This window comes from Phacochoerus africanus, chromosome 2, assembly GCF_016906955.1.
Source record: "Phacochoerus africanus isolate WHEZ1 chromosome 2, ROS_Pafr_v1, whole genome shotgun sequence".
NCBI lineage: Eukaryota > Metazoa > Chordata > Mammalia > Artiodactyla > Suidae > Phacochoerus > Phacochoerus africanus.
Window position 1 is genome coordinate 83,463,386 of NC_062545.1, and position 19,401 is coordinate 83,482,786.

General features: G+C 41.2%; 1 long non-coding RNA gene across 1 annotated transcript; it reads left to right on the top strand.

Moving 5' to 3' along the window:
• Positions 1 to 1,537: 1,537 nt before the first annotated feature.
• On the top strand, positions 1,538 to 14,965 carry LOC125121049 (uncharacterized). The gene is made up of 3 exons (XR_007133384.1): positions 1,538 to 1,672; positions 13,123 to 13,213; positions 14,822 to 14,965. It is a non-coding gene; the product is annotated as an uncharacterized LOC125121049 (long non-coding RNA).
• The last annotated feature ends 4,436 nt before the right edge of the window (positions 14,966 to 19,401 follow it).

Below are 19,401 nucleotides of genomic sequence, written 5' to 3' on the forward strand. Positions count from 1 at the left end.
TGAGATCCTGCTGTATAGCACAGGGAACTAGATCTAGTCACATGTGATAGACTGATGGAGGATAATGTGAGAAAAAGAAAAAAAATGTATGTATGTATGATTGGGTCACTTTGCTGTACAGTAGAAAATTGATGGAACACTGTAAACCAACTATAGTGGAAAAAATAAAAATAGTTAAAAATAATAAAATAAAATAAGCAAATGGGCCTAAATAATGCTAAAAAGCTGCCACTCTCCAAAGGAAACCATCAACAAAGTGAAACCCATGGAATGGAAGAAAATATTTGCAAACTACATACCCAATAAGGAATTAATTTATATCCAAAATATAAGAGGAACTCATACAACTCAATAGCAAAACAAACAAACAAAACCCACACCAAAAAAAAAATATTCTTTTTTAAGTGGGCAAAGGACTTGAATTGACAGTTTTCCAAGGAAGACATACAAATGGCCAGTAGGTACATGAAAGTGTGCTCAGCGTCACTCATCATCAGAGACATGCAAACCAAAGCCACAATGAGATATCACCCTACCCTGTTAGGATAGCCATTACCACAAAGACAAGAGGATGTAGAGAAAGGGGAACCCTTGTACAATGTTGGTGGGAGTTTTTTTCCACTATGTAAAACAGTATGGAGGTTCCTGAAGAAGCTAAAAACAGCTCTACCACATGATCCAGCAATCCCTTCTGTGTATATAGCCACAAACCCCAAAACTATTATCTTTAAGAGATACCTGCCCTCCCATACTCCCATATTGGCTGAAGCATTATTCACAATAGCCAACACGTGGAAATAATCTGATTTTCCATCAATGGATGAATGGTTCGAGAAAATGTCACACACACACACACACACACACACACACACACACACACACACACACACAGAGGAATATTTTTTGGGCTCCAAGAAAAAGGAAATCCTGTTATTTGCAACACCATGAATGAAATTGGAGCAATTATGCTGAATGAAATAAGCCAGGCAGAGAAAGAGAAATACTGCATGGTATTACTTACATGCAAAATCTTAAAAAGTCAAACTCATGGAAATAGAGTGTAGAAAAGTGGTTGCTATGGGATGTGAGTTGGAAGAAATAGAGGTTTCAGTTATAAGATACATAAGGTCTGAGGATCTAATGTACAAAATGTGACTATAATTAATAATGTTGTATCATTGAAATTTGCTAAGAGAATAATATTTAAATGTTCTCAGCAAAAAAAAAAGAGAGAGAAGAAATAGCTGGATGAAAGGAGTCCTTTCACAGTGTGTATGTTTCTCAAATCATCATGTGTTTCTTTAGACATGTTACAATTTAATTTCTGAATGATACCTCGGTAAAGCTGGGGAGGAAATGCTCTGGAGACTTTTCCTGTGATGGTGGCGGTGGAAGAGTGAAAACACGGCAACAAAGTGTGTGAAACTTTTGGTTGGAATAAACCTAAAAGAAACTTGCATCACTGTGTGTGATGGGATGTTGTGTTTGTCTCCTGAGCCCTGATGTTTTCTCATTTTCCTGTCTTCTTCAGCTGTAGGAGGTCTGAGGCAAGAGAACGGGTGAGAAGAGAGATTTCAGAGCACAGCGAAAGCAAATCAGGACTGAAAACACTGCCCAGTGCCTTCGCAGCTGTCACATGTGCCTGAGAAGAGGGGCAAGGAAGAGGTGAAAGGTGCGTAAAAGCTGTTGGGGGTGGCAGAGGAGGTTTGCTTTGCTCCTGTGTGTTTCTATAGTCGGGTAAAAATGTACAGTGACAGAGCGTGCTGATTTAAATTTGTATGAGCACCAGAGATAAAATCCTCACAAGGAAGATGATCACCTTGCCTATTTATTAAAAATCAAGCAAGCAGTGGCTGAAAATGTTTAACTAAAGCTCAGACTCTTTGGGGAAAACTATGCTGGATTGTGGTTGCCCACAGGACCCTTTCTGGGATCCCGTTACTGTTGCTGGGCTCAGTCCATCAGCGTGGGTGACACCCCCCTCTCCTCTGCCTTCTGCTCCACTGGCTTGTGGCCATTATGTCTTCTCAAGGTTAAGCTGTGGACAAGAGTGTTGTCAGCTGGCACAAATGAACTTATCTATGAAACAGATTCACAGATGTAGAGAACAGACTTGTGGCTGCCAACGGGGCAGGGGTTGGGGGGTAGAGGAAGGAAGGTTTGGGAGTTTTGGGTTAGCAGATACAAACTGTTATATATAGAACGGATAAACAACAAGGTCCTACTGTATAGCTCAGGGAACTATATTCAATATCCTGTGATAAACCATACTGGAAAGGAATATATGACTGAATCACTTAATTATACACCAGAAATTAACAATGTTGTAAATCATCTATACTTCAATAAAATAAAACTTTTAAGTGTGTTGTTGGGGAGTTCCCATCGTGGCGCAGTGGTTAATGAATCTGACTAGGAACCATGAGGTTGCAGGTTTGATCCCTGCCCTTGCTCAGTGGGTTAAGGATCCAGCAGTTGCCATGAGCTGTGGTGTAGGTCGCAGATGCGGCTCGGATCCTGCGTTGCTGTGGCTCTGGTGTAGGCTGGCAGCTACAGCTCCGATTCGACCCCTAGCCTGGGAACCTCCATATGCCTCGGGAGCGGCCCAAGAAATGACAAAAAGACAAAAAAAAAAAAAAAAAGAAGCGTGTTGTTGGGTGGAAACGTGGAAGTGTGAGAATCTTTCCGTTTTGGTCCTAATTCTGAATAATGTTCAACGGCAACCCAACCTGTTGTTTCACCCATAAAACCAAGGTGATTCTTATGCTTTCACTCTTTCCACCTTATGGAGCCTCAGTTTTCTCATCTGTAAAATGGAGAAACAGGATTTCGAAGTTTCTTTCCAGCTCCAATCACCTCTGGCACCTGTGATATGCCTCTGCTGGGTAGAAAATTAAGAAATTGTTGAAGGGGTATCTCATCTGAAGTAGCAAATGAGTTTCTGTAAAAGCGTATGTGCAGAAAGTTGTATTTTAGATGTGCCAGAAAATGTTTTTTAAAGGACATTTTTAGTGACTTGTTTTGGAAAGATCTTTTCTCCAGCTTCACCTAATTGGATATGTTTTGATAGCTTGACTTAAAAAAACCCTTATCTGTTGTTTTCTGTCTATAATATATATATATATATATATATATATATATATATATATATATATATATATATATATACATTTACCATGTACTTGTTAAATGATAAAAGCATTAATAAAATCCTCTATCTCTATGGTGCTGTATGGAAGTCATCAGAAGAGAGTTAAATATTCAGCACTTGCTTTTGGGAGAGTGTCTGCGCTAACAGTTGTGGATATAGATAAACAAAGGACAAAAACCAAATTCTTAAGTACACTATTTTAATTGAGTACAAGTATCAAGCAGCAAATATATCAAGTGATACACTGAGTCGATTTTTTTTTTCAGTAGAAGGGAGAAGGTACCATCTCTTCTAGTAAATTAAAGAACAGATTGAAGGACATCAGAATTTATGAACTACAAGGGGAAAAGGAAATGCCTCATCAATTTGGGGAGAAGTCTTGGCCATCTGATAACATCTGGACGACTTGAAGACAGATGTGGGCTTAGCTCATTCTGAAGAAGATCCAATCTTCTTTACTATGGTAGAATAATGGTTTCCCAAAGGTATCCATGCCTAATTCCAGCAACCTGTGAATAGGTGACCTTACATGGCAGATGGGACTTTTGCAGATGTGATTAAGGTTAATGACCTAGAAATGGGGAGGTGGGCCCAGTCTCATCACAGGAGTCCTTAAAATCAGAGATCTTTTCTTTGAGATGTGTTCACACTATGAAAAACAGTATGGAAGTTCCTCAGAAAACTAAATATAGAAATACCATAAGATCCAGCAATCTCACTCTTGGGCATCTATCTGGAGAAAACTAATTCAAAAAGATACCAGTGTTCATTGCAGCATAATAGCCAAGACATGGCAATGACCTAAAGGTCCATTGACAGATGGATTTAGAAGATGTGGTACATATACACAATGGAATACTCTAAAAAATAATGAATGAAATAATGCCATTTGCAATGACATGGAGATTCTAGAGATTCTCATACTAAGTGAAGTAAATCAGAAAGAGAAGGACACACACCATGTGATATCACTTAAATGTGGAATCTAAAATATGGCTCAAGTGAACCTATCTACAAAACAGAAATGGATTAACAGACACAGAGAACAGACTTGTGGTTGCCAAGGAGGAGGGGAGGGGAGTGGGCTGAATTGGGAGTTCAGGGTTAGTAGATACAAAGTATTACATTTAGAATGGATAAGCAATGAGGTCCTACTCTACAGCACAGGGAGCTATACCCAGACTCCTAGGATAGAGGTGATGGGAGATAATATACATTTAAAAAAAGAATGTAGAGATGTGATCACAGGAAAAGGGTCAGAGAGAGGGGATATTGCTGGCTTTGAAAACTGAAGAAGGAGCTATGAGCCAAGGCATGCTGGCAACCTCTAGAAGCTGGAAGAGCCTTCAGGCCTGCTAACCTTGATTTCGATGGACGGTCCTGTGCAGGACTTCTGCCTTATGGAGCTGTAAGGTAATAAATACTTGCTTTTTTTTTTTTTTCCTTTTTATGTCCATAACTGCGGCATATGGAGGTTCCCAGGCTAGGGGTCAAATCAGAGCTATAACTGCTGGCCTATGCCACAGTCACAGCAATGCAAGATCCAAGCCACATCTGCAACCTACGCCATAGCTCACGGTAATGCCAGATCCTTAACCCACTGAGCAAGGCCAGGGATTGAACCTACAACCTCATGGTTCCTAGTCAGATTCGTTTCTGCTGTGCCACAACAGAAACTCCTAAAATATATTTTGAATGACTTCAATTCGTTGGATCTTTGTATCTGCTCCTAGTGTTCAGATGCCCTTGGCCTTGACTATTGAGACAACGTGTACCTTTATCATTTGAACATATTTTGTGAAACTGTATATGCAAAGGGCTCCTCATAGTAGGGATCCTTAGGTATACAAGTCTCCAGGTGAGTGTTTGCTACAGATTCCTTCTGGGTCTTTCACTTCAGGGAAACTGGATGACCTGTCTGTCTAAAGGTCTCCCATTAGCCTCTTCTATCCAAAGACAGTAGTAGGGACCATCTAAGTATCCTAGAATCAACCAAAGGTGAAGGTTGTTCCAAAGCAGTGGATTGATGCAACTCCAGGTTATATCTCTTGGTATAGAAGAGGAAAGAGGGTAAATTGTTTGTTCCAACCCAGCTTGCCATACTTGGAAGGTTGGAAAATATATAAAGGCCTTAGAATTCCATCTCTGTAATATAGCCAGATCACTCACTTTAGTCACTGCTGTTTTGTTTGGTCTGCATGTTTGTGTTTCTGCCCCCCAACCTCAAATTCATTTAAAATCTTAATGTCCAATGTGATGGTATTAGGAGGTGGGGCCTTTGAGCTGTGACAAGGGGTCATGAGGTTCTACCCTCATGAATGGGATCAGTGCCATTATAGGAGAGATCCCACAGAGCTCCCCAGCCCCTTCTGCTATGTGGGAACCCAGCAAGAAGCCTGCAACCTGGAAGGGGGCAGGCCATACTGCCACCTGACGCGGGACTTCCAGCATCCAGAATTGTGAGAAGTCAGTATGTTGTTACGAGCCACCTAGTCTGTGGCATTTTGTTATAGCAGCTTGAATGGAGTTGACACCCCCCAAACTATCTCAGGTTTTTGTTTGTTTTTATTTTTACTTGTTTTACTTTTTAGGGCCATACCCACAGCATAAGGAAGTTCCCAGGCTAGGGGTCAAATTGGAGCTACGCTGCCAGCCTATTCCATAGCCACAGCAACTCAGGATCCGAGCCTCATCTGCGACCTACACCACAGCTCATAGCAATGCCAGATCCTTAACCCACTGAATGAGGCCTGCGATAGTACTTGCATCCTCATAGATATTAGTTGGATTCATTTCCGTTGCACCACAACAGGAACCCCCTCTCAGTTTTTTAAAGTGCGATGATTTAGAGAAGCCTCCTGGAAGTCCTGGAAACGATAAACAACTGGTCCTTAGAAAGAGCAGGCAATGGGGGAGTGCAGAGGAGCTTGCAATCCGTTTACAGACTTTCTGGTATTTCATCACTCAGGGGCTTTCCTTTCTCTTTGACAGCACTCTGAGGCTCTCAGCATCCAAATGCTCGCTCTTTCCTTCCTTCCTTCCTTCCTTCCTTCCTTCCTTCCTTCCTTCCTTCCTTCCTCCTTCCTTCCTTCCTTCCTTCCTCCTTCCTTCCTTCCTTCCTTTCTTTTCTTTCTTTCTTTCTTTCTTTCGTATTTCTTTCTTTCTTTCTTTCTTTCTTTCTTTCTCTTTCTTTCTTTCTCTCTCTCCTCTCTCTCTCTCTCTCTCTTTCTTTCTTTCTTCCCTCAGCTTCCCTTCCCTCCCCTCAGCTCCCCTCTCTTTCCTTCCCTTCCCTTCCCTTCTCTTTTCTTTTCTTTCTTTTTTTTTTTTTTGACTTCTTAGTGCCACACCTGAGGCATATGGAGGTTCCCAGGCTAGAGGTCCAATCCGAGATGTAGCCACCAGCCTACACTGCAGCCACAGCAACGCGGAATCAGAGCCAAATCTGTGACCCACACCACAGTTCAAGGCAACTGAGCTGGATCCTTAACCCACTGAGAGAGGCCAAAGATTGAACCTGCATCTTCGTGGATACTAGTCGGGTTCGTTAACCACGGAGCCATGACAGGACTCCAAAATGCATATTTCTACAAGCAGAATATGACTGCCGCTCACCCATGCCTACCATCAGGGGCCTGGGAACTTGATGGTTCTTTGGAGAATCTTAGTCAATAAGCACAGCCTCCCAGCCCCTTTATCCTGGGCTGTGACTGGGAACAATTTCTGGAGCATGTGCTGTGGTGGAGCAGGACACACCTGGTCCATGGATTCGCATATCCCCTCCCACTGTTCCCCTTCATACCATGTTCTACATTTTCATCTCTTGCCATCATTTGATACATCATTTTTTGCCTTGTTTTCCTGCTTTATCACCCTTTTCAGGCTACAACCTTAGGTTTTCTCTTGAGGATTTATTACCACAATGAAGAAGCATCATAGCCTAAGACCTAGCTTGGACCCTATGTACCAACAGACCAGACCCATTTCCTGTCTTTTTCTTAATACCATCATGAACTACAAGGGGCGGGAGACATTTGATTCCTGTGTGCTTTCTAGCCATAGCTCCTCCGTTTGATAGGTTATGACCCTATTTTGCATCTTAAAATGAACATTCTGGCTGCTATGGGATGAACCAAAGCCATACAGGAGCAAGAGAAAAAGTAGCATGACCATCTTAGAGGCTACTGCCATGGTCCATGGGACAGCAGTGGAGGTTATGAAAAGTGATCAAATTTGTCATGCATTGTGAAATTAAAGTCAGTAGTATTTGCTCTGGATTGGATGTGGAGGGTGAAAGAGAGAAGTCAAGAATAACTCCAGGTGTTTTAGTCTGACTATTTGACGAAATGTTGATACCATTTCCTGAACCAGCAAATACTGGGGAAGGAATAAATTTGAGGTGAGAATAGCAAAGAGTCATCTCAGTTCAACTCTTGGTAGCATTTGACATACCTAGATACTCCTTTCTTAAAACATTCCTTCACTTGGCTCAGGGAAACATCTCCCCGCTTTTCCATCCCTTACTCAACACTCATTCCATTTCTTTTTCAGAACTTCTCCTCCCTTCCCAATCCACAAAGATTGTAGTAATATAAAGCTTGTCTTCATTTTTCCTGCCTAGGTCTTCCTTCATCCAAGAATTTAAATACTGTCCATGTGTGAGTTCTAAATTTATGTCTCCAGCCCAAACACCTCCCTCCAATCCCAGAACCACATAAATAACTTTAACATCTTAGCTTGCATATCTAATAGGCATCTCAATCTCTTGACTCTACTTTTGAGCAAAGATTGATATTTCTCAGTGAAATCCAGATATTTTCTTGTGGGCTTTTTGGACTCCTGCAAACTATGTCCTTAGATTATATTGGGAGCTCCTCTAGATTTCTTAGACTTTTAAAGATAAAATCTTACTGAATGTGGCTTTTCCTTGTCATTACATGTCAGGTTTGGTTCACCCAAGAGATGCTGTTGGAGAGCTTTATATTAGTGGTTTATTATCCAAGGCTGATCCTATAGTTGCTCTTCTGAAAGTGATTGATGACATATGATAGTAATACTTTCACCAGGCTGATTTTGTTGGCAACATTTAAATCCCTTCACCATGATTATTTGGGTTGGTAATAGATATTTTCTTACCAAATATCTAGGTTTGGATCCTCACTGGATTTTCTCTTTTGCTTATTTACTTTAATATTGAATGAAATATTTTTAGCATATGAATCCCAGGAAGCAGGATGATATTTTAGAAGTGTTTCTTTAATAACTGGATCATTTTTCTTGATTGTGGATAGACCATATTACAATATATAGATTGCTCATATTTAGATTTCACTGTTTTTAAAAAATTAAAAAATATTTTTATTGAAGTATAGTTGATGTACAATATTACATAAGTTACAGATGTGAAATATAGTGATTCACAATTTTTCAAGTTTTTATTGAAATGCAGTTGATTTACAATGTGTTAGTTTCAGGTGTACAACAAAGCTATTCAGTTATACCTATTTAAGTACATATATATTCTTTTCCCTTATACATTATTACAAGGTATTGAGTAGCGTTCCTGGTGCTGTACAATAGGTTCTTGTTGGTTATTTATTTTGTATATAGTAGTGTGTATATTTTAATCCCAAACTCCTAATTTATCCCTCCCTCTCCTGTGATTTACAATTTTTAAAGGTTATACTTCCTTTATAGTTATTATAAAATATTGGCTATGTTCCCTGTGTTGTCACTAGGTTTTAAGGTCAAAATAGATTTCAAACTATGATTCCCAGGAGGCACCTTATTTACCAGTGTTGGGGAGGGGGGAGAAAGTCATTGGGGTGAGATATTCCTGGATTCAGATTCCAGCTCTGCCACTTACTAATTGTGGGAACTTGGGCAAATTGCTTAATTTCTCTAAGCATCAATTTCCTTATCTGTACAAAGGAGGTAGTAACTGCTCCTGCAGGAATGATTAAGTCAGCTGGTGGATGTAACAGGCCACATACTGTCAGGCACGAGGTATTTCCCTTCCTTTTCAACCTCCCTTGCTTCCTGCACAAGTCCTTTGGCACTGAGTTCATTCAAATTTCAGTGTAGACTTTCTTACCAAGGTACTTGAAATTATATTTCTACTACTCGCTATTCAGGATTTTTTTTCTTAAAGTAGTAGACCAATCCTGTTGCCGAATAATAATTAATAGATTTGTTTTAATATTTCGGGTAGCAGGGGTCTCAGATTAAATGGAAATTATTTCCTCCTTATAATTCTAGGGGGATTTGAGGGAGCTTTTCTTTATCAAGCCAAAGAAACTCACAGGAAAGAATTCAATCTATGAGAGGGAGAGTTGGAGGTAAAAGTCTGGTTGCCCAAAGGAACCAAGAGTCAGCTGCATGCAGAGTTCTATGCCCAGAGCATAGTTTCAATCAGGGAAGGCTTTTACTCATCGTGCTTTCTTGAAAAAAAATTTTTTTTTTTTTAGGTGGAGGATTTTACACCTTAGAAAAGTTTGAATACTATTTCCCTTTGGTATGGAAACTTGGGACCTGGAGACAATTTAACTCAGAAGTCAAAATGACATTATACTACTTACTGCTGTCTTCATATGCCTATAGTGTTTTATAAGACTTAAAGATTTATTTTGGGAGTTCCCAGGCTGGCTCAGTGGTAACAAACCTGACTAATATCCATGAGGACACAGGTTCAATTCCTAGCCTCGCTCAGTGGGTTAAGGATCTGGCATTGCCATAAGCTGTGATGTAGGTGGCAGACTCGGCTCAGGTCTGGCATTGCTGTGGTTGTGGTATAGGCCAGCAGCTACACTCTGCTTTGACCCCTAGCCTGGGCACCTCCATATGCTGAGGATGGGACCCTAAAAAAAAAAAGACAAAGATTTATTTTTCTATAACACTTGACAGGATTATTTCCATCCAAATTTATGGGTTATGACTAATGTACATCAACCAATAAATATGCATGTATGAACTCAAAGTTAGTTGAGTTTCTAGCCATATTTAAACTCATATTTTATTATAAACCAACAATTTATAAATTTTCATTAGCACTGTTGCCATGTCAAAATGACTTTTTTTTTGTCTTTTGTCTTTTTTGTTGTTGTTGTTGTTGTTGTTGCTATTTCTTGGGCCACTCCCGCGGCATATGGAGGTTCCCAGGCTAGGGGTTGAATCGGAGCTGTAGCCACCGGCCTACGCCAGAGCCATAGCAACGCAGGATCCGAGCCGCATCTGCAACCTACACCACAGCTCACGGCAACGCCGGATCGTTAACCCACTGAGCAAGGGCAGGGACCGAACCCGCAACCTCATGGTTCCTAGTCGGATTCGTTAACCACTGTGCCACGATGGGAACTCCAAAATGACTTTTTTTTTTTAAAAAAATTGAAGTATAGTTGATTTACAATATTGTGTTAGTTTCCAGTGTACATCAAAGTGATTCAGTTTTTTGTATATGTGTGTGTGTGTGTGTGTGTGTGTGTGTGTATGTATTTCTTCAGGTTAATTTCCATTGTAGATTATTATAAGACATTGAATACAGCTCTTTGTTGCTTATCTATTTTATGTATAGTAGTTTGTATCTGTTAATCCCAAACTCCTAATTTATGCCTATCCTACTCCTTTCCCCCCTTTGGTAACAATAGTTTGATTTCTAGGTCTGTGAGTCCATTTCTATTTTGTAAATAAATTCATTTTTATTACTTTTTAGATCCCACATGTAAGTGATATCATATAGTATTTTTCTTTCTCTGACTTACTTGACTTAGAATGATAACCTCTAGGTCCATCCATGTTGCTGCAAATGGTAAATATTTCATTCTTTTTATGGCTGAGTAATATTCCAATATATATACATATGCCACATCTTCTTTATCCACTTCTCTGTCGATGGACATTTGTTTCCATGTCTTGGCCATTGTAAACAGTGCTGCAATGAACACTGGGGTGCATGTATCTTTTTGAAGGGTTTTTCTGTATTTAGCCTGGTTGCTTGTCTCAGGAATTCAAAATTTTATGCAGAGATGATTCTAAACATTTAGAAATGGGATCTCCTGAAATATTAATCATAACTCTCCCTAAGGGAGGTTGCTGCTAGTAGCATAAATAGCACTCATAGCCTTTTTTTTTTTTTTTGCATCCTGTTCACATGTTTGTGATTCAGATTCACAACTTTGATCATTTCCCCATGCCATGAAAAACTGGCTAAAGAGAACTCAATTAACAGCTGATCCTCATCCTGACAGTTTCTTCAAACTGCTCTAGAGGCTTCTGTGTTCTGTCATGGGAGGATTTCAGCCAGAGCTGTTAATTAAGGCTCATTAGGAGAGTTGAAATGGATTGTCTGTTTTGTTTCCATCCTCGCTCTCTTGCATCTCCATTAATTTTGCAGTCGTAGCACTGGCTGCCAGTCCCTGACTCTAACCTTGATTTACTTACCTTCCACATAGATCTGCCAATTTCACCCCCTCCTATCTTCCCGTGAATCTGCCAGGCGCCCTCAGCACACTCACCTGGTGCCATCACCTCTCTGGCCATCCCACTCATCCTACCACCCTTGCCTCCCAAACTTGCAACATTCTTCTCCTGTTGCCCACTTGCCAACACCTTCCTTATCTATCTTGACAAGCGTTTATTCTGATGCTCTCCACTCTCAAGCCGGAGCTCTGTATCTCTTCCCTCTCCTGACCTCTACCCACCTCTTATAGCCTCTATTCCTCAGGAGACTGAGTTACAAATTCCTGCCGAATTATGTGCCAACAGCGTTCGTTTTCCTTTCCTAGAGGTGATTTAATCAAGCTCTGTTTTCGCTCTTGCTATGAAGGCCACTGATGTCTATGCCTGCCTGCATTTTGATCAAGTAACCCATTGGCAGATAAATGGGAAAATTCTCTAATGTGTAATTAGAGTATGAGTTCAAACTGCATATACTTGTAGAACACTGGGGCAGCAGGGAGCAATCAGCATGCAAAATACAACCTGCAATTACAAATAATAATAATTACATACAGGAGTATTTAATTTTGCATGTCGTAGAAAGCACAGCAATAGAAAGAAATGTGAAGCTGAAGTCTCGGTCTGGAAGAAGTTTTTTTAATCTTAATAAGCATTAGCCTTTGGATAAGTGATAGTTTCTTAATAAAAAGGCCAGCTCAGTGAAGCTTTCTGTAGATCAATGATATTTTTCTGCCCTTATAAGCCTCATTTCTGTCCACTGTAGGACTCTATCAAAATCAGGCTTGTGGATAAATTTGAGGAGCTGTGTGGTTCAGAGCTGTGTCAGTCATTTTATTGGCAATTTCATGTGCAGTCTGGCTCTGAGACAAAGATATACTTTTGTAGCTCAACTATTGTTTATCTGAATTCCATGTAGTTAATTAGGTACAGTTAGAATTAACAGCTCTCCTGAACCTTTCAGGGATAAGGGCATTTGACCATTTAAATTTCTGAGGAGTGAGAATCCACAATGTTATCAGAATGTGCACTATTATAAAATATATCCTTTTTATTTACAGTGATCCAACAAAAGGTTGGTGTCTTTGGGTCTACAGATAACTAATAAACTTGGAAATACATATTAGGAAAATTCAAGAATCATCCTTCCAAGGCAAACTATGGCCCAATGTAAATTTTATTTTTTATTTTTTGCTGCACTTGAGGCATTCAGAAGTTCCCAGGCCAGGGATCAAACGCATGCCATAGCAGTGACCTGAACCATAGCAGTGACAATGACAGATCCTTAACCCACAGAGCCACCAGACAACTCTACCCCAATGTGAATATTAAACATTAGGGTTTGAAAGGTTAAAAAACAAGACAAACAAAAAAAACCTTCAATTTTTTTTTTAACAGAAGATTTTCTTATTTAAGCAATTCTGGACTTTTTACAGAGCCTGGGAAACAAGGCAAAAACATGGCCCCTTGTGGGTACTTGACATAATGTGAAAACACTGTGACTTTGTTTTTTTTCCCTGTAGGTATAACAAGATAACAGAACAGTCAAAATGGATCCTCCTCCAGGCAATGGATGGAAACTTCTCTTTTTCCAATTCTCAGTTACTCCAAAAGGTATAGCTTGATTTTTGCTTTGCTGTGATATTAAAGAAGGCCAAAGGGTAAAACAGGAGAAGTCTATGACTTTCCAATTTTATCCTATCATTAAAACATCAACCTATGAATGGAAAAAGATAATTCACATTTTATTCAGAAGTCTCTGGTTCCTGGAATTCTTAGTCAAAATTCCAGGGTCCTCCAGAAATTTTCAGTGCTTAGAATCTGTGCCTTTAAGTTGCTCTTATAACTTATGCAAGAAAACATAGGGAATTTTTTTTTTCTTTTCTAAAAAAGCTTCCAGGAAGATGGTCAGCAAAACATTTAAAGGTACCAATTAGTTTGGGGTTATGACGTAAGTATTCAAAAGATTTCCACATTAATGTAGTTGAGTGGTTCTCAAAGTGGGCCCTTCCCCCACCAACAGCACAGGTATCACCTGGTGGGCGGGGGTTGGGGGGATATTTTCAGCCCCTCTGCCAGACCTACTGAATCAGAAACTCTTCAGGCTGACCCAATAACCTGTATTTTAACAAGTCCTACTGCTGATTCTATTGCACACTATAGTTTGAGGAATGGATTCACATGGCTGTCCACTCATTCATTCATTCATTCAACAAGTAGTTATTGCCACCAAATGTGTACCAGAGAGTGTTCTATATTTCTATGAAGGAATAGGAGGCAAGGAAAGTGGAAAAAAAAATAGGTCTGTATCACCTTTGGAGAATTTGTCAAAGTAAAAATGCCTTGGAGTTCCCTGGTGGTCTAGGAGTTAAGAATCCAGTGTTGTCACCGCTGTGGCAAGAGTTCGACCCCTGGACCGGGAACTTCAAATGTGAGTCCCAGATGCGGCCAAGAAGAAAAAATGCCTAGAATCCACCTCACATCAAGGGAACCACCACTTCCTTATAATAGCCATTGGTGCATCCAAGGAATGAGGGCCAGCAGGGTGGTGAAAGCTCTCCTAGCATCTGATGAAAGGACCAAATACTGATGGAAGATCCCTTCTCCATGAGGTAGAGCTGCACACAGAGCAGGAGAGATGGGTACTGCCCACTAGAGCCATCATTTGGTAACAAGTCTGTTTACTACATTTGCAAGTAGGCACAGGAAGCAGACAGAGGCAATGGGGCTTCTAGGGAACAGGCCTGTGCTTTCAGGAATCACTCAGCGCTGAATATATTTTACACTATAGATGTTGTCAAAACTCTTGCCTTCGCTGAGAAACAGAGCAAGGGCTCTGGCGAACAGAGCAGTGTGGAATTTTTACAGAGCAGCTTAGGTTCCAGCCAACTTGGGCCATCACTTCTTCCTGAACATTCCCCACCTCTTTCCATTTCCCAGGTTTTGATTAACCTTGTTCTGTTCTGCCACCTGGAAAGCCTCCACCTCATTTCTGCTGGTCAAAATCTAAGTTCACTAAGGCACTGCTTAAAAAAAAAAAATCCTATTTAAAAATACTGGCCCTCTGCCCCCACCCTTCACGTCATACAAGGTCTTCTTCCTTCAATTTCCCAGGTCCACACAACCTCACATGTAGAAAGAGAAATGGTTTCCTGCAAAGGAATTTCCCAAACTCATTTACTACCAATCAACTATAGAAAACATGTGCTTCTGCCACTGCAGGTTTATTCAATCACTGGTGAACTCAACGGTGACTTAAATTCAGTGAAGTTGGCCGCCCCCTACTAGGTGGGCATGGTCTCAGAACCGCTCCGCCTTCTTCCTTCCAGCACCGAGGAGAGGAAAGCGTTAAGAGTCCTGAGCATGTGGCTGCGGGTAGGTCTGCCTGGTGGGCTTCCGTGCCCTCTCACTGTTCTGGCGCTGCCTCTGGTCATCTGTTCTCTTCCCACTGCTTTTTCTCTCAACACTGCTTCTGCTGGAACTGCTAATCCTCTCAGGCTTCTGGGTGACCCCGCGGTCCCCTGGCCTGGCAGCCTCTGCTGGGACCTGTTTTCTCAAGACACAACATACACTCACTGGAACAGTCTTCACACACCAAGGTTATCCTGAGAGGCATTCACGATCCTCTGAAAGGACTCCAGAGGCTTTCTGGATTGTTTTCACCTTATAGGTGCAATCTTGCTCCCAATCTTCCCCCTACTGACCCTGGGTGGCCCAGCCACCTCGTGAGAAGGTGTCCTCCAAGAGTTCCAGAAAGAAGTGACCCTGCCTTCTGGGATTCTCAACCCACCTTTTTCCCCATCCTCCCTCCCCACCACCCGAGGCTGTTGGGGGCGGGGGGGCACCAGGTAGAGGCATCTCTTTTCCTAAATTTCCTCCTCCAGCCTCAGGATGGGCTTTCTTTAAATCCCTGTCCTTCCCCTACTATCTCTGTACTCTTTTACAGTGAAAACACTACCATCCAGTCTTCCATGCTGAGCCAGTGGGTATTTCAAAGCCCATCTTTGAGATTTCTGGGAAAATGCTTTCTCTTTGAAGGGCCATTGAAAGCTGAGGGTTTTCTCAGGTCTATTGTGAACCCTTGAAATTTGGGAAAAAAAAAATCTTAGCATGCATGGTTGTGCCTTCCTTTTTCTAAACAACTCCACCTGCTGCCTGAAAACAATGTGCTGTTTAGCCTGGTCAGAGAGGCCCAGGGTAGCACATTTGATTGGGGATGAGAAATAAAGACAAATTAAAAGCAAATGAAAGATGTTTTCCTGCCACACCTCTTTTTGGCTTTTGACAGTCTGCCTTTAACTGTATTTACATATCTTTTTGTTTTCACATCCCTATTCTGCTTTCCCTTTGACCCTCACCCACGAGGTCAGTCTGAGGTAAAGACAGGGCCATGCGGTGTCATCTGCATCCTTGGCCACCAAGAGTGTTTGTTGCTCTGTATTGAGTTAATTTTCAATATTGTATTTGGACTGCTATAGATAGCTCTTTGTTTATTATTGAAGAAAAATTTCCCCTTTGCCTCCCTTTCCTTTTTGAGTTGCTTATTTTAATCCTGGGTGAAAAAATAGAGTTCTCTCAGGAATTTAACCTCTGGTTCCCTGAAGCTTCCACCACCTTTATTTATAGTAATGATACCTAAAACCACCACCTGGATACTGCTTTTTTAAAAAAGGCACTGACATTCATTAGCTTTGCTTAATTAAAAGAGTGCTCAGATATGATTCCCACAGCTATTAACTACTTCTGTGAGTGTGGTCCCCTTTCCCTGGCCTGAATGTGCATTTTGAAGTCAGATGTACAGACCCAGAGGAGGCCCTTAAGCACAGTGGTGTCCGAGGAGTGGGTCTAGGCAGTTATGAGGAGAAAGTCTAACTGGCTCACTCATTCTGGGTCTCAGGTGTCTGAACAAGAACCTTGAATATGTTCTCTGACATCTGCAGTGTTAGAAGGATATTAGTTTTCTTGGAATAGAACTCTTAAAAATATAGGCTTTTAAACTGAAAAAGTTGTTATACCCAAAGAAATCTCTACTTATCTCTCTGTAATATTCGTTGTCATCTCATAGTTCAAGATTTGAATCATCAGGAGCAGTGATAACAAACCTGACTAGCATCCATGAGGACGTGGATTTGATCCTTTGCCTTGCTCAGTAGGTTAAGGATCCAGCATTGCTGTGAGCTATGGTGTAGGTCTCAGATGTGGCTCAATATGGCATTGCTGGGGCTGTGGCATAGGTGGCAGCTACAGCTCAGATTCAACCCCTAGCCTGGGATCTTCCATATACCATGGCTGTGGCTCTAAAAAGACTGGGGGAAAAAAAAAAAAGATTTGCATCAGCTCTTTCAACAGCAAAATATGAAACTTGCATGTATCAGAGCCTTAGCTCCAGTTCTTTCAACAGCAAAATATGAAACTTGCATGTATCAGAGCCTTAGCTCCAGCTGACTTGAGCAGAAAGAGATCTTATTAAAAGGCTGGTAGGCCTTGGAGAGAAGTCTGGAGGACTTGGCTCAGGCACCATGGCCATGAGGTCCTGTCCCCACAGCTACAAGGTGTTAGGGCTGCACTTAGGCTTCAGGGTGGGCCCTGATGCTGCTACTTCTGCTGCCAGGGGGCCTGATTGGGCTGCTATGGCCACCACTGCAGGAGTGGCTTCCTCTCCCTCCCTGATTGTGATCTGGGCAGCTTTTCATTGCTAGTTGGAGCAGGTACACCTGATCTGGTCACATGCCAGCACCCTTGCCTTGGGGAAAGAGCGTGCCTGACTTGCTTAGTCTTGATAATGGGGGAGAGTGCTGCCTCCCAGCAGGACGAGATGGGAACTTCCTCAGACAAGGGAAGAATGGGAAGGCATTCCAATTAATGGCAACCAAGGGGGAGGGCTGTGGACGCTGGGGCAGTTGGGAGCATAGCGGTGGGGCAGGGGAGCTGCTGGATGAGAGCATTTGCTTCTTTGGTGGAAGATGTCTGTGCTTTTGGTCTGCGACTCTAGCATCAAAAATATTTGCAAAGAAATAAATACCTTGGCTAAGTTTGGTGCCTTTGACTAAATCATAATGTTTTCATTTCCTCATTATTTTCCTTGGCGTTCCAAAAGAAAACTTTGGGTTGAAAGCCCCCATGCTTATATGTAGATATTAACTTCTGTTGGCATGATCTCCTTTAAAAATTTGGCTTTATGTGTTGTCTGTCTCTCTCACTGAATGGAGGTAATACATAAAGCCCAAGTTGTTGAAGGAACTGCCAGAGATGAAATGAACTTCGCTTTTTTTTTTTTGACTTCCTGTCATAGCTTTTCTTCCTTTTCTATGTATTAAGCATGTAATGAAGGAAATCGATAAGTCCTTTAGATGAGAACTCATGCTGAGAATATGAATGAGTATAAATGACAGGCATTTTCTAATTAGAAGAGAACAATTTTCTGTCCTCTTTTAAAAAACAAACATCTTTGCTCTACTGAGAGAACTACTGACGCTCTTAGTTATGCGATGCAAAAGCAAAATCTCTCTGACCAATTCTCTTCAGAAGTCCCTACAAAATAAAGAACAGTAATGACAGCAAAATCACAGGTGTTCAACTTTATCTTTGATCCAGGCAGCAAGTATCTGGAACTCCGAATGGTAATAATATGAAAATGGAACATGATTGTGTGAGTGTTCAGCCATTTAGCAGATAAAAGATAGATCACCTCTAAAGGGGACAGGGGTGTGGAGTTGGGGGAGGTTCCTAATGAGAAGCTGGGCAATTTACCCTGCCAAACACCAAGAATTCTTAGAAAGTGGAAGCACTTCGCACAGGCACATGGTGGAGGAGAGTCAGGAGGCTGAAAACAAGAGGTCTGTTTAAGGAGCAGTTGGATCCCAACCCACTTCATTCTGCAAAGTTGGAGGACTACCCCTCCCATATCCTGTGAGAGTTGAGAGATCACTTCTTAAGAGAAATTTCAGAAATGCTTTTTGGAGTTGTGGATACCAAGCACAGAGGAGGACGGTGCTTTAGTTGTGGATGGAAGGCAGTGGAAGCCTCTAGCACCCTTTCATCATCTAACCTGAGAGGACCAGCAGCCAGACTCCTACCACAAGGAGAGGATTGAAGGATTCTTCTCCTAAGTTGGGAACTGACCAGACCTATAAAGAAAGATAATTCTGATGGCATTTCAGTGAAAGAGCTGGAGCCCTACTTGACTGCCCTACATGGAGGTGTACCAGTCGTCAAGGCCTACCTGTAAGGCAGGGCTTCCAGCCAGCCTTGTAATGCCTCATTCATAAGCATGAACAAATGACCAGACATTTAAGGAAAGCTTCCAATATGAAAAGTCCCTCCCCATCAGAAGAAAAAAAATCAAAAAGAAACTTAGGGCTAACAGAGGCAATGCAAGGAATTGAAGGAAAAAAACCTAGAATTAACTCCAATAAATATCTTGAATGAAATAAAATTGTAAAGCTGTAAAAATCTAACCAGAACAAATAGCACTTAGAAATTTAAAATATTTGAAATTAAAAATGCTGCTCATAATTTGCAAGATCAAGTCAAGGAGAGCACCCAGGAAAAAAGAACTAATAAATAAATGACAGTAAGGAAGAAAAGCTAATACAGATGCATAATCTAGGAGGTCCAATATCCTAACAAATAGTTTCATAAAGAGAAAAGAGTGGAGAGGACATGTTGAAAAAATTGAGTATAGTTGACTTTTAAACCTGCATTAGTTTCAAGTGTACAGAAAAGTAAATTGGTTATTCATTCCTTTTCAGTTTCTTTTCCCATATAGATTATTATAGAATATTGAGTAGAGTTCCCAGTGC